Consider the following 14,713-nt stretch of genomic DNA (forward strand, 5'->3'; position numbering starts at 1 on the left):
TTGGCTAAAGACGCGACAGCTGTTGAGCAGTTGGCTATTAAAAGGGGCAGCGTTGTGGCATTGCTGTTGTTACTGCCGCAAGCTGGGTGGCCAGTGCTCATAATTGAGTTACTATCTGCTTCAGAGTCAAATCGAATCCAGTGGTCGACTTTCGTTTAGTCTCTTATGCCTAATTAGTTGTAGTTTTTGTTTAACTTTTTCTTTTTTTCGATTTTGCTTTTTTTTGAGTGTTACTTGTGGATGAGCAAAAAGGTTTCCCATCATTTGGCTTCCATTATGCAGCGTTCGCGGCCACCGAATTCCAAAGGTGATCGCGATGGGCGTCAGGTTTGCTCATGTCGAGAGGGGATTGGGAGAGGGGAAGAGATGAGGTTTCTGACAGCGCCTGGGTGCCCACTACAAATTCACAGCACAACAACGGATGCGAACATTTTATGTTTGTTATTGTTGTTGTTGTTGTTGTTGCTCATTCAGCTGGCTTTTGTGAGCAGCGTTAAGGTTGAGGATGAGGCTTTGACTGCTCAGCGATCATCTCATCGGGGCGCTTTTGTGTCCATGGTGCGTACTCTGTTCTCTGTACTTCATCGACATCAACGCCGTCCTTTGTTTGCCGGCCCTTTTAGGCAAGCCCGTTGGCCCTCCTATGTCCGAATGTCCCTCACCAAAAGAGAGACAGAGAGAGAGAGAGAGAGATGCAAGTAGTTGGTTTTTTGTTGTTTTTTTTGGTCGTTGTCGTTGCTTGTGCGCCAACTTTGTTTAACTTTGCTTTATTGTCCGCTGATGATGCATTTTGTGGGTTTAGTGGCTTTGCCAAAAAGTAAAAAGAAAATTAAATTAAAGACCAAGGGTCCATTATGGCTATTATAATGAAACTGAGGAATGAAGTAAACGATTCTAATTCTGAGAAGTCAAGACAAATAATCAGCACAATTTAAACTTAAATTGTGCTATTTGTGCAAGGAAATTTAAGTTATTTTAGAAATATTTAAGTTACAAATTATTTATACAGCTTGTAAGACTGTGTAAGTAGCCAAAATAATAGAACAAAATAAATCACTGAAGCAGTCAAATGATTTTATTAATTACTGCTTCTGCAACTCAGGATTAAATAGAAAAAAGTTTGCAAAGGTATAAGCATGTTGGAAAAATGGTATAAATAACTTGGAACTCATTACTTGCAAAGCACGTTTTTTTTACGATAGTTAACGTTGACGATTATTACATATAATATGATCAAATACAGTATTATCATATAATATAATTATGTAATTATAAGATTTCTTGAGCTTAGCGCAATTATCATAATTACTAATAATATTTTGTTGGATGCTGAAAACAGCGATCAGTAAGTTTGAGGGTAAATCACCTCAGTAAAGACTGTTGGGAGGCATGTAATTATCATAGTTAATTAATCTTAATATAAACTAAATGTGCTTATAAATAAGACAAATGGCCATTAAATTTACTGAATAAATTAAACAATAAGATTTTTCAATGACGTAAACAATCATTACCTGACTATAACTGGTTCCTTATGAAATATAGCTAGTAAACCAAGCTCTCCTCGAATTTATGGATGTCATAAAATTCAGTTTATAATGCTTTCAGCATTACATACTTCTTTTGACAGAGTAGATAACGATCTGTTTGAGACACGCCCCACAACAACAAAAAAAATCAGAAGATAAAATTCAACTTGACTACAGGAAGTTTAACATTTCTTAAACAAAAAGCTCTCATATCGGTTCACTTGCCAGATCCATCCCGTCCAAGCCAAAGAAGACTTCCTTTCCTTTCGCTTTGGGGCACTCCACTTTGAGGCACTTGAGACAGTTTTTTGCACTTGTTGGGCATACATATACACACACACAAACACACACACATACTCAAGAGAAAAGGAAACTTGGCGGTGGTGGCGGTGTCGGCATACTCTTCTCTGCTCTGCTCTGCTCGGTGCACCTTGATTGTGAGAAAGATAACAACAACGCGAGGAGACAACAACAACTACAACGTCAAACAATGAGAAGGCCGCAGGAATTTGCGCGCAGAGATTAAGCCAGTTATGGCGAGGCAAAGCATGGGGCAGGAGACGAGGACGAGGATGCGGTCTTGGGTTTGATTTTGTGGAGTTGAAGGCGCAGCTTTGAACAGGTGCTGAGCAAATGGCAAACTATGCCACAAGGTATTGGGGCAATTAGTGCTCAACTAATTGATTTAAGGCATTTCCTTTTGCAAGCAACGATAGTCCATGCGGACAATGGGACACATTGGGGCAAAGTCGCGATTTCCGCATGAGACAAAAGTCATCGTCGTCGTCGTCGCCGTCGCCTTGTCTCCGACGGAAAGCTTGAGCAGCGGCATCTCTGGCATTTGGCATGTTGGTTTTATGTCGCAGCTGTGGCTCAGTCCGCTCCCGCTCTGTCTCCGTCTCTCTCTCCCTCTCTCTTTCCGTCTCTTTCGGTCTCAAGCTATCTGTGCCGTGGCAATTAAAAGCTGCCGCTGCACTGATTGCAACAATTTCAAGCTAAATGAACAGAGGCAAACGATCAGCTATCTGACTGCTAGGCCAGGCCCCGACTTCGACTTCCACTCGAACTTGGCAGCAAGTTGCAAGTTGCAAGTATTTAGTTTCAATTTGTTGCTTTGTTAGTGCGTGTTTCCAGATTTTTCATTTCAAGTTGTTGCCTGGCCTCAGTGCACTCCAGCCTCCAGCCTCCAGCCTGCTGACTGCTGACTCCTGTCTACCTACTCCATTTGCAACTCCTTCCTCGCCCTCTTTCTCTGCTCCTCACGACTGATTAATTTTTGCGCTATTTACACGCTCGTTGAACAGCTTCAGTTGCCTGGTTCGACTCTGCTCTGCACTGCTCTGGTGCGCTGTGCCTTTAATTTTAAAAATTAGTCACGCGATTTTTATGTACTCCATAGTCGCATAGTTGCATAGTAGTAGTTGTTGAGCAGAAGGAGGCAGCACTGTATCTGGTTAACCAGTCGAAGGTTCAGTCGTATGACAAATGATTTTATTAGCTTAGTTGAGTTAATCAATGTTGATGGTATTTATTAATTATGTTGTATGCTCCCCTCATCGACTCTTGCGTTATTCGATACTCGTTTAACGAACGCACATGAAGAAGTTGCAAGTTGAACGTTGCAAGCGACACAGCTGAAGGAAGGAAGTGCCTTGTACTTGCAACAATGTAGGGCAGCATCACCATCAGCTGGGCCACTCTTGTGCTTATAGTTGGCAAATATTTGCTTGGCGGCGGCGCAACAAATTCGTATGCCAAATTCAAGGCAATGCAAAATTACACACGCCGACAAAATTGAGTTTTTCAATAATAAGCATGAAGAGCAAATGCTGAGGCTGGACACCAAAATGCCGACACAGTCACGAAACGTCTTCATTCGCTGCGACCAGCAGACCTCCGGATGCGTCCAGTCCAAGTCCAGATAGTAGTCATCAACGCACACAGATACACACATATACACACAGCCAGTGGGACAGCCAGACGGACGAACAGACTTTGAGCGAGTAAAAGATACAGATACAGATACAGCGCCCTGGGCGTTGATTGGCCATGCAAAGGAAGAAGTCTCTGAGCTTGGGCATCATCGGGCATCGAGCATCGGGCTCCAGGTAGTCACGGGCACTCACGGCCAGTCACGGGTGGCATATGCTAAAACCCGAAGCTTGATCAGCGCCCCCGCAAGTCCAACTCTGCCACACAGCTCTCAACTCTCATGCCCAGTCTCAGTTCCAGTCTCAGTCACAATGCCAATTTAACACACTTTGGCGCGTGAATTAGGACCAATTTGGGAATTAAGTAATCTGGTGTTGGCCTTTGTTGTTGCTTTTACCGACTTCGAAACCTGGGGTCAGCAACACTAATGTTTATTAGTGACAGTTTCTGAATTGCAGTCAAATATTGAAATGAATGCAGGAATTTTTGATGGAAAACTTGTAAGTTTTTCAAATAACTTAAAATTAAATAATAAATTATTGATATTTATTTATTTTACTTATTATTTTTTTTTTAATTATTTTTTGATATTGTTATTCATGAATTCACATGCATATTATAATTTTTTTATATTTGAATTGTTTAAAATTCAAAACATATCAAAATGGTATTTCAATGATACATTTTTAATTAATATGGAATTATGTTACCAGTAATAACTCCTGGAGAGTCACTTTCATGTTGATATATCCTGCTTACTATATAAAATGTCAAATTTAATGAAGTATCCGTAATTCTTACTTAGGAATACTTGTGTTAAGAGACGGTCAAACAGCTTCTTAAGGGCGATCCTATGCGAATTTGAACCAATTTTGTTTGCCATGTCTCCAGTGCCCAGTGAACGGGCCCAGTGCTCAGTGCCCAGTGCCCATGTCAAGGTAATTCCATAGATGACTTCATTCAGCCGATTGACAAAATGCAACAAGTCAATATGCCAGTCAAAAAAGTAAAAAAAAAAGACCCAAAGAAAGAGAAAACTGTTAATGAGAAATGTCAGTTGTCAGTTTTAGCATTTGAGCTGGATAGGCCAGGGTGTAAAAGAGGACGAACACCAACTCGATGATGCGCGGCTGGTAAAGCTCATTTCGCTAATCGCATCAATAAAGCTTATCAAGCTCACCAGCCGAAGAGCAGAAGCAGAACAAGAGGGATGTATAAAGGGGAGGGGGCTAAAATTAAAGCCCTCAATGTCGTCATCATCGCTGTCGGCTGCTCGAGAAATGCGCTTAAGCGTGTTGATCGATAAATTGGCACTGCGATCAGGCGGTGTACAAAACGCACAAAATGGGAATGAAGTCATCTGCCAGACGATCAACCCTTCAACCCCTCTCCCTATCTTCGGGCTTCGGGCTCCTTGTGCACGAGTTCCAGTTTTAGTTCCAGTTGCAAGCGCTTTGTCAACCGATTTCGCGTGTAGCTCGAGTCCTAAGCCGACAGTGGATCGAACGTTGGATCGCCCTAGACCCATGAGTCTCTGCGTATCGCTCGATTCTCGGTCCAGCCCCTGGCGACAGTTGAGCGACATTAATGCCTACTGGCAGTCGCCCTGCACAAATTAGCCCAAAAAAAAAAAAATTATAATAATCATTATAAACAACTGCCGGTTCAAGTTTTCAGCTCTTTTATTTTGTTCATGTGGAGTTTATGGGCTATCTCGGAGATCGCTTATAATCGCTTATGTTTCTATGATTCAGCAGCCAGATTTGGTAGCCATCCATCCAGTTTTACTTTGATTGTGTGTGCTTATGTATATGTGTGTGTGTGTGTGTATGTTGCCCTTTTGATATCTCGACTTTGGCTTTGTTTGTTTGCGGTCGCCGCATCATAATATTTTTTGCGCATGGCAGATCTAATCTTTGTCCAAGTCCGAATCACCGTCCGAGTCTGAATCTGAGGGTTCATCTGCGCATTTTTTCGACATTTTTATGGGGAAATTGTAACCCAATCTTTGCGGCTGGCCAAAGACCGCAGAAACCTCTCATTGCATTTTGTCCTAACGTTGACGGTTCTGCGGTTTTTCAATATGCGCCTTTCAGCCCAAATCTGGTCTGACAAATGCAACATAAATCGATGATGAAAACGTTGTTATTTAAGCTACATGCATTGCCACACATCAGTAATTATATGGGTTAAACAATCAGTTATTATAGGGCTTTCAATACATAATTAAATAACTTTATCTGTGAGCTATAACTAAAATGGGTTACAAGATTATCGAAATGGTTTTTAGGGTAATTTATGTAAGAGGAAATCTCTGCAATCAAAAGAGCTTAGGCTATCTATAGACCTGTAATCTTTATCTTTAAAATAGACAAATGGCTGAAAAAATATATATTTATGCTGCAGTTGTAACTTCCTAAAAACTGAGTCGCTCTATTCAAAGTTCATACGTCACTGTTTCCCTTTCTTTACATTCAGCGCATGCGTCACAGCGACCAACGAAATAATATCGACATCGTCGATGACTCATTTCGATTGGATTTCAAAAATGTACGAAATTCTCAAAAGCGTTCCACGTTCCACGTGCCGCTGCCCTTGAGTGTTGCGCCACTGATTGAAGTCGAACTTCTGACTAATACTTCCTTCCGCTGAGATCGGGCAGAGCTCGCTCGCAGCTGTAACTAATTGCTGCTCAAAGTAGAGCAAACCCCAAAAAAATAAAAAAAAACAACAACAAACTCGGACAAAAACAAAAGCTAAAAAGATGCGGCTAAATGCGTAGCTTTGAAGAGAGCCGCAAACACATGTACAACTCAAATGGCAACATGCCACACGCACAAGGAGGAGAGACAGCAACAGCAACAGCAACAACAACAACAACAACTGTGTCTTTATATTCGAGTCCAATTCAAGATCAAGTCGAGACGCGCTGCTAAAAAAAGGCAAAGGCCGCAGATCTTCGTTGGAAGCCTCTCTGGAACGACCGCAAAGCCGCAACAGAAGCTCGAAAATATTTTTGGTAATAGTTTGTTGTTGTCGCTGCTTCTGCTGCTGTTGATTGTTGTTGCTGTTGCTGTTGCTGTTCGCTATTGTTGCCTGCGAACGCTGACGTTTAGTCATAAAATATTCCATTTTATTTGAAAATAAATACCCGCCAGGTTCCAGCCGAGCTTCAACTCGACGATTTTCACACAACCTTCAGCAAACCGCCAGCTGAGAGCGGCTTACCGGCTGGAGCAGTCTAAGTTTCCGGCTGTGCGGTCCACTTTGCGTGTGGTCTCCGGCCCAGCTGCCAGCTAACGGCTCCCGGCCAGAAACTCAATTAAGTCGCACCGTTAGACACGCGGCGTGTCAAAACAAACGTTTTGCCAAATATCGCACAATGACCCAAAAAAAAAAAAAAAAAAAAAAAAAAAAACAAAACTATAATGCGAAGCTAAACTCCAATCCACTATCCAATTGGAAGTACAGCAAATGCTGTTCTTGTTGGTGTTGTTGTTATTCGAATGGGAATGGGAATGCGGCACAAGTCCATTTCGTTTTCGATTTCAGTCTGCTGTGGGGCCTTTGATGTCATAATTCATGTATATTAACTCATAAATAAACGAATGCAACTCCTTATGCCACAATCAAGTATTTGCGTAGCAGTTCCGACTTCGACTCCGAGACTGCGTTGGAGTCTGTCTGTGGCCTGTCTGTGGCAGAGAGATAGTTTGCTCCAGTGCAGCTTAGATGCTGCTGCTGATACTTGCTGCTGCTGGCAATGGGTATTTAGTGCACTTAATCTACGCCAAAATACCAACTAAGCGAGATAAATAGCTGCGAAATAAGAATCCATAAAAACTATGCCCAGCTAGCCAACAGAGAGAGAGAGGCTGGCGCTCCATTCCATTCCATGCGACTGGACTCGATTCCAATGCCCGACGTTGGCCAGTGAAAATGGCTATAAAATCGGCACGACTTTTCAATAAATGTTGACAACCGGCTACGGCAAATGCAATGCGCCAAGTTTTATGATATCCTGAAGGAAGTGAAATATGATATTATGAATCGCTTGGCCAGCTGGCGACAGTTTCCAGATGTACGCGGGAGGGTTACTTACCAACAACAACAACAACAACAACAACAACAGCAGCAGCAGCAGCAACAAGAACAACTGCGCCTGCGGTTGGCGGCCTGTGGCGGCTCCATCTTCGACTCCTCTACTCAACCGATGCCCCCTCCCGTTCAATCTGCCCACTCCCCCGACCCCTCGCCCACTCACAATCTTCTTGTGGCTTGTGACTTTGTGGTTGCTTAACTTGAAACCTGTTGCTCGGTTCATGTTGTTGTTGCTGTTGTTGTTGTTTTTGTATATGTCGCCAATGTTGTATTATGAGTTTGCGGTTTGTCATGTTAAAGTTAAATGCATGCAGCACATGCCCTGCATTCAGCGACTGAGTGCCATTGACAGGCAGCCACAACAACAACAGCAATAACATCTACAATAACAACAAACCACCGAAATCAACAATAACAAGCACAAAAAATACGTGGAGGGGCACTTAAAACTGCTGCAAGCAGCCCGAGGTTGGCTTTTAGTCATTCTCGTGCTAATTCAGGTCACTTAATTACAAAATAAATCAATTACGCATTAAGCAAATAAGCCTCTCCAAAAAAAAAACTAAACTCTGTTATTGGGAATTTTAAATTATTATTATTATTTTAATATCCGCTTCTTACTATCTATTTGGACTAAACTATTTTTGGCTAAGCAAACTATTTTTATTTTTATAGTTACTTGTTTTTTTTTAGCATTGTATACTCATTTGCAGCTGAGTAAAAACACAACCGATGAAATTAATTAAAGAACTTGTTAATTTATTAACAACGTAAGTCAATAAATAGTTTAAAAAATCAACAAGTAGTTACTTAGATGTGACCCATTTTAAGCACGTGACACATTTCTCAAAAATGTTTTAATTAGTGAAATTATAAACGTACGAAAACTTTAAAAATAAAATCCATTCATAGGAATAAAATCAATAAAATTGATGACTTGCAGACTGTGGCTTAATTAGCGACGTGATAAAAGCCAAATCACATGAATCACATGAGAATCTATGACTTTCGACTGAACTTCGTAGAATGTCTTGTGAATTCTTAATTAGTATCATTGATTAGACAAATCCACATGCCTGGTAACAGTGCGCTGGCAACGCGGCGTATGCGCAATATTCGTGAAAAGAATATTCGTGTACACTGGCGCCCGTTAAAAACTCATATGGCGCATACGCAATATCAAGTCGAGGTATACATAAATTTGTTAACAATTGCCAAGTTCCAAAGTTGCTATAAATTTGTAAGTTTTGCTTTTGAAATGCCGAATCGAATTGCAACCTCAGCCTCGAGTCGGATCGTAAATTTGCGTTTTAATGAACTTCGTTGCATAAATATTAAAATAAATTTTCGGCATTGCCAATACCAACTAAACAGCCAACTAATGCTGCATAAACAAACCGTTAACAATAATTATAATTGCCATTTGGGCCTCATTATTTGTGGGCGCCCGGCAGGAAAAGCGCTGCTCGAACCAAAACAAATTATGAGCTGACAAAATACAAACAGAGCAACGCGCCATTAACGAGCCACTTGAGCACCCTAAAAGAGCGAGTGAAACTCAGTGAGAATACGAGAAAGAGAGAGAGCGAGAGAGGGAGCGAAAGAGAGTGAAAGATGGGTTGAGGAATAGATAGAAATTTAATTTCACTTATTAAATCCAACAATTATATGTGAAACATTATATTATTCCACACACAGAAAATTTTACAAAACTAAATATAAACACCCAGATGAATTATGAAGCTCGTAAGCAAAGATTTCGGAATAAATTTGTTTATATGCTAATTTAATAGCCTTTGCCCTGAATATTCTTAAATAAGTTTTAAAAAATTTTAAGCTTTTTAGAAAAGTTGCATGCAAATAATTTTAAAATGTTTCTATATTTAAATATATTTATTCCGGCTATAGCTTTTATTGCAAATTTGAAAAATTTCACCTATTTAAATAAATTTATTCAGCGCTTAACTTTTATTGTTATTTTGATGTGTTATTTTACTGATATTTTATGGGAGTCACCTGTAACAGAATCGCAAGAAATTAATATACCAAATTCTCGATCATATCTGTGTATGCAGATTGAGGTCCCTTTTCGAAATCAAAGTAATTAAATGAGGTCTTAACTTTGCCTTAATGCCTGTGACATATTTAAGGTTGACGCCATGGCAGGCAAATTTTTATTAATTTTATGCTGATCGCCGCTGTGGTGGGTGCAAAAAAGTAATTTGTTTTAATTTGTTTAATCGCTTAATCCGCCAGGCGAGGAGCATGCTGCAAACCGGTTTTGCAAATTAAAAAAAGAGGTCCCCAGCAGCAACAGGCAACAGACAGCAGACAGCAGTTACGAACCGAATGGAATCCGGAATCTTTGGTGGTCCTGCTGTAAGCCAGATCAGCGGCCTTTTGTTTTTGATCGCCAGCATCCAGCACTAAGGCCAATTTATGAACAGCTGCCCCAGAATTTGCAAATATCCGTATTGGCTCGGCTTAATTAAACTTTGGCACTTTTCGTCAGTCATGCTATCCCATCTGCACACAATACCAAAGAGTTGTGTTAATTTATTGTGGCCAGTAAAATGATGTCGAATTCCCATTTCATAGAGTTCAGGCCTGGACTTGAGTATGCCTCCCAGCCCTGTCCCAGCCCGAGCCCCTGTCCCTGCCTGCTGCCCCAATCCCCTTCGACGACTCACTCTCGCTCTCGCTCTGCTTCTGAGATGTGAGTGAGCAGCAGCGTAGTTGACAAAATGAGCATAAATCTCTTTTAGCACGCCGCCGCTGACTGTCTGTTTCAACACGCCTGTCAACACACACACACACACATAAACCTTCGCCGGGCTTGAGGGGCACCCGAAATGGCCTCTGACGGGGGCTGCCTAGTAAATCAACTGAATCGCTCATAAAAAGTCGCGCAGTTGTCTTGACTGCTGTTGTTGTTGTTTATTTTTTGTGCTTTTCTTGCTGTATTTTATTTTTAATTGTTTAAGCAACAATGGGTGCTAAAGAAGCAAAATAAATAATAATAAAACGCATACAAAATAAAGTAAGTTTTAATTTTGAATTTGTTTGTATCATTTCCTGGGCACTTTCAACTTTTCTAAAAAAAAAAAAAAGATACAAAACACAATGTGTTAAAATCCAATAAAAATAATACGATTTTATTGTGCAATTAAAAAATTGAATTATGCACAGATAATTACAAACAAATTTAAATTACGGTGAAGGCGCATCAACTTTTATTTATTTTATGCATTTTTAATTACAAACCAGAACGGAACAGAAGAAAGAACTCTGTGAAAGTTTCCCGAATTCGTCTCCTGTAAACTCGAAAATTAAGATTAGCCTACAGCAGATTGTCTAATTTGTTGCAACAGTAAAGTGTAGCATATTTAGAGGCTGTCATAGGATGTGTTCTTGGAATCGATTCACAGATTTATAAATTCACAACATAAATTTATAAAACTCCTTAATAAGTTCAAGTATAGTTTTGTCTATATAAAACTAAATTAAATACAGTAAATGACTCAAATTTGGAATCTGATCAACCAAAATTTCCACGAAGATATAAATGCTCTAACCCCCAATATATATTTTTTGTGGAACTTTTTACTGGTTAAACAAATATAAGTTGCTTCAAAATTTTTTGCACATTTTTACTTTGAAAAAGAAGATTTTGAAATTTGTGTTTATCATAAATTGAACATTCAAAGAAGAAAGCCGTTTCATACTAATTCCCATCGGTGCAAACTTTAAACATTAAATTTCAAGTAAAATTTAGTTCTTTTGATGTATTTTAACTTAGAATGCAAATTCGCAACAAAAAAATTCAGTAACGTAAGCGTAAACATTTTATGCAGTTGAGAAGTACCCATAGCTAATTTTGAAATGCTCTGACATTTTATAATGATCTAAATATCATTTACTTTTACCCTAATCTTAAGTTTAAATATTTTTACTGGGTGTATATAATCATCAGGCGAGCACATTGATCTTCTGTAATTTAATACGATGAATTATTTCATATAATATATATATATATATATAAATATGGGTATACATATATACTGCTGTTAATGGCATTTGTCACAGTGCTTTTCCAGAAGAAGTAGGGCAACTCAAACGCGATTTACTTCGCACTTGACTATTTTCCAATTACGTTAATTGCTCATAACATGACTTTTTTGTTGTAGTGTTGTTTTTGTTCTTCTTCGGTTTTGAGGAGCTGTGTGGCACAATACATAATCATTTCCCCGAACACAAACAGCACACACAAATACACGCTCACAAAAAAACAAACACACTCAAACACATACACACACACACACAGACAGCAAAACAGACAAGTGAGGAACAGATCTCCGTCATGGATCTATGCGGATTGCTTGTGGCTTATTTTAGCTGACTTTAAGTTTATGAAGAATTACGAGGAAGGCACTTAAACGAATTGTTGCTGCGTATGCTGCGTGTCTGGTCCATAAAACTTTTATGACCCATTGATAGTGCGAACAAATCTACTGAGTCCCCACGTCCCACTTCCCACTTCCCACTCGCCACTCTCCACGCCTTTCATTTGGCAGTCCACCTTGTTGGAGAAGGTGAAGCAAGTTTGACAGTTGGTTTTGAATTTGATTGAAGCCAAGTGCAATTGTTGGCCCGATCTTTTGTATGAGTACATTGTTTATGGCATTTCGCAAGCAGCGTTTGGCATCCATTAATCATGACCAGAAATTGCGCTGCTATGTCCAATGGATTTTTATTGTTTTTTAAGCAACCAACAAGACCGGCAGCAAGAGGCAGTATTTTCATCTCATTTCTTATTTCCAGGTTCGTCAGTGTCTATTTTCATTTAATAGACATATTTGCCTGCCTCGAAAACTTTTCCGCTTTGTTTATTTGTTGAATCAGCGCCGTCAAACCCATAACAACAACAGCACAGTACAAATCCAAATCCAAATCCAAATCTACATCTACATCCCACATCCACGTCAGTGTTGGTAATGTGTTAACAGAGTACATAAGTCGAGAGCTGAGCGCCTGAGACTTGTGCGCAAACATTTTGACAACTTGTGAATTTTAGAACGCCAGCTATATCAAAAAAAAAGAAAAAAGAAAAGAAATAAACTGTGACTATCCACCCTCATACGCACAGTGGTACAACAGCAGCCTCATAAACCATAAATACCACACACTAAATAAAAATAAGAAGCAACAACAACAATAACATCACCGATCACAAAATGATGCCCAAATATTTTAGCCACTCACAGAATTCAACGAAAAATAACATTGAAATGTTCTATAAACAAACAAAACCAGAAAAAAGCGCCAAGCAACGATTAGCCCATATACGTAATGCTGGAGAGCAGGAAAGCTGGAGTACTCATACAGCTAATCGAGATCGGCTGTAAGTGGGTTGCTATAACAGTTCCGAAATATCTTATTTAATGAATTATTAACAGTACTTCAAATTAATTGACTGATTATCTTGAGAGACTGCCGAAGGGTCATATACAAAAATGTACTTGATGCGACAATTTAACTTTGGGTTAGGCTATCAAAAAAAGTGTTCACTAAATGTTCATTATGATAATGACACTATATTTTAAGTTTTAAAAGAAAAGTATAGGATTGTTTTATTATCTGTAAGGCCTGCTCGGAACTCTATTTAATTTTGTAAACTCTGCGATACAAAGAAAAGAGTATACAAACTTCGTTCTCTCCCCAAAAAGTTATTAGCCCAGTCACATGTTGAGTTTGGCGTTCGGATGCAAGCATGCGGAAGCGGGGGCGGGTGGGCGTTTGTTTTGTAGCCGAGGCGCCGTCCGAGCGACCGTCGGCAGCACGAGATTAACACGCCATGCTCTAAATTCTGCTGACTGTTGACTAAGCTTTTGGTAGCAAATGATGCTTCTGCTGCTGTTGACGCTGACGTAGACGCTGGAGCTCGACCAAGCTCTGTGAAATGAAATCTGTTTTATTGTATTTGAGAATGATTAGCCGTCCAGATACGAAGACGAGGCGTTATTATGCGAACGTGTGTGCCCAGCTGAAGATGGAGATCTGAACCTCTCGAAATGGACTCAGTATGCAAAGCGATGAAACAACTCTGCTGTGAAACTCTTTAACTGTACGTATGGTATACAAAGTGGCACAGTTTTACGAGCCTGTGACTTTTGGGTCGACTGTTTCTTACCTGCCCGCTCGCCGTGGCCTAGCCCAACAACGAGACCAGCAGCAGCAGCAGCAGCAGCAGCGGCAACAGCCGACGACGATGGGCAGAGACAATGTCGCTAACCTTTTTTGGGGTTTTATCGCCCGGGCTAAGAACCACATAAAAACACAACACAGATGACAAGTTTGTCGCGTGTAAACAATTTGCGGCAGCCCCAAAAAAGGCGGTGCGGGTGGTACCTCTACCAAGAGAGAATGGGAGAGCGAGAGAAAGAGAGTGGAGAGCAGGACGCAGGTGGGGAACGTTCCGATATCAGTAAGACGGATATGAAGAGAAGCAATGCCTTTGCTAGGTAGGAGGCGTAGGAGTTAACAGTGTCGACTAATATTATATGAACCGAGTGTAGAGCAAATCAAATGCTGAAGTAGATACCTATCAAGAAAATCGAGTATATTGATTTTAGAAAATAATGTGATTAAAATATGTAAAAAAAAAAAATCAAATAAAGGATTAACGAAGAAACCAATTTGTACATAATAAAAAAGACTCTAAGTTTAGTCACTTAAAAACATGCAGAAATATCGTTTAGATGGATTTCATAGATAAGTTTTGTAAAAAAAAACGATGATTTCCTTATCAATACGAGTTAAGCTAATAAAAAATGTATGAAACTTTACTTAGTCACGCACATTTGCACTTGGTACACATATAATTAACGACAACTGTATGCTCTGTGGGCAGAACACACAGCCAAACGCACGACATTCACATGTCTACAGATACATTAGAAAATATCTCAAAAAATCAACAAAATAACAGCGACGTTGACGTCGACGTCGACGGCAACAGCGACAGCTACTGCGAACAGAGACGACGCTCCGTTCGTGTTATTTTTGTTGTTGTTTTCGTTGAGCGCACAAAAAGCACATGAGTGAAATACATTTTCACGCTTCTAAACAGAGCAGCAATAAGAACAAGAGCA

This window comes from Drosophila grimshawi, unplaced genomic scaffold (genome assembly GCF_018153295.1).
Source record: "Drosophila grimshawi isolate 15287-2541.00 unplaced genomic scaffold, ASM1815329v1 contig_1377, whole genome shotgun sequence".
Lineage (NCBI taxonomy): Eukaryota > Metazoa > Arthropoda > Insecta > Diptera > Drosophilidae > Drosophila > Drosophila grimshawi.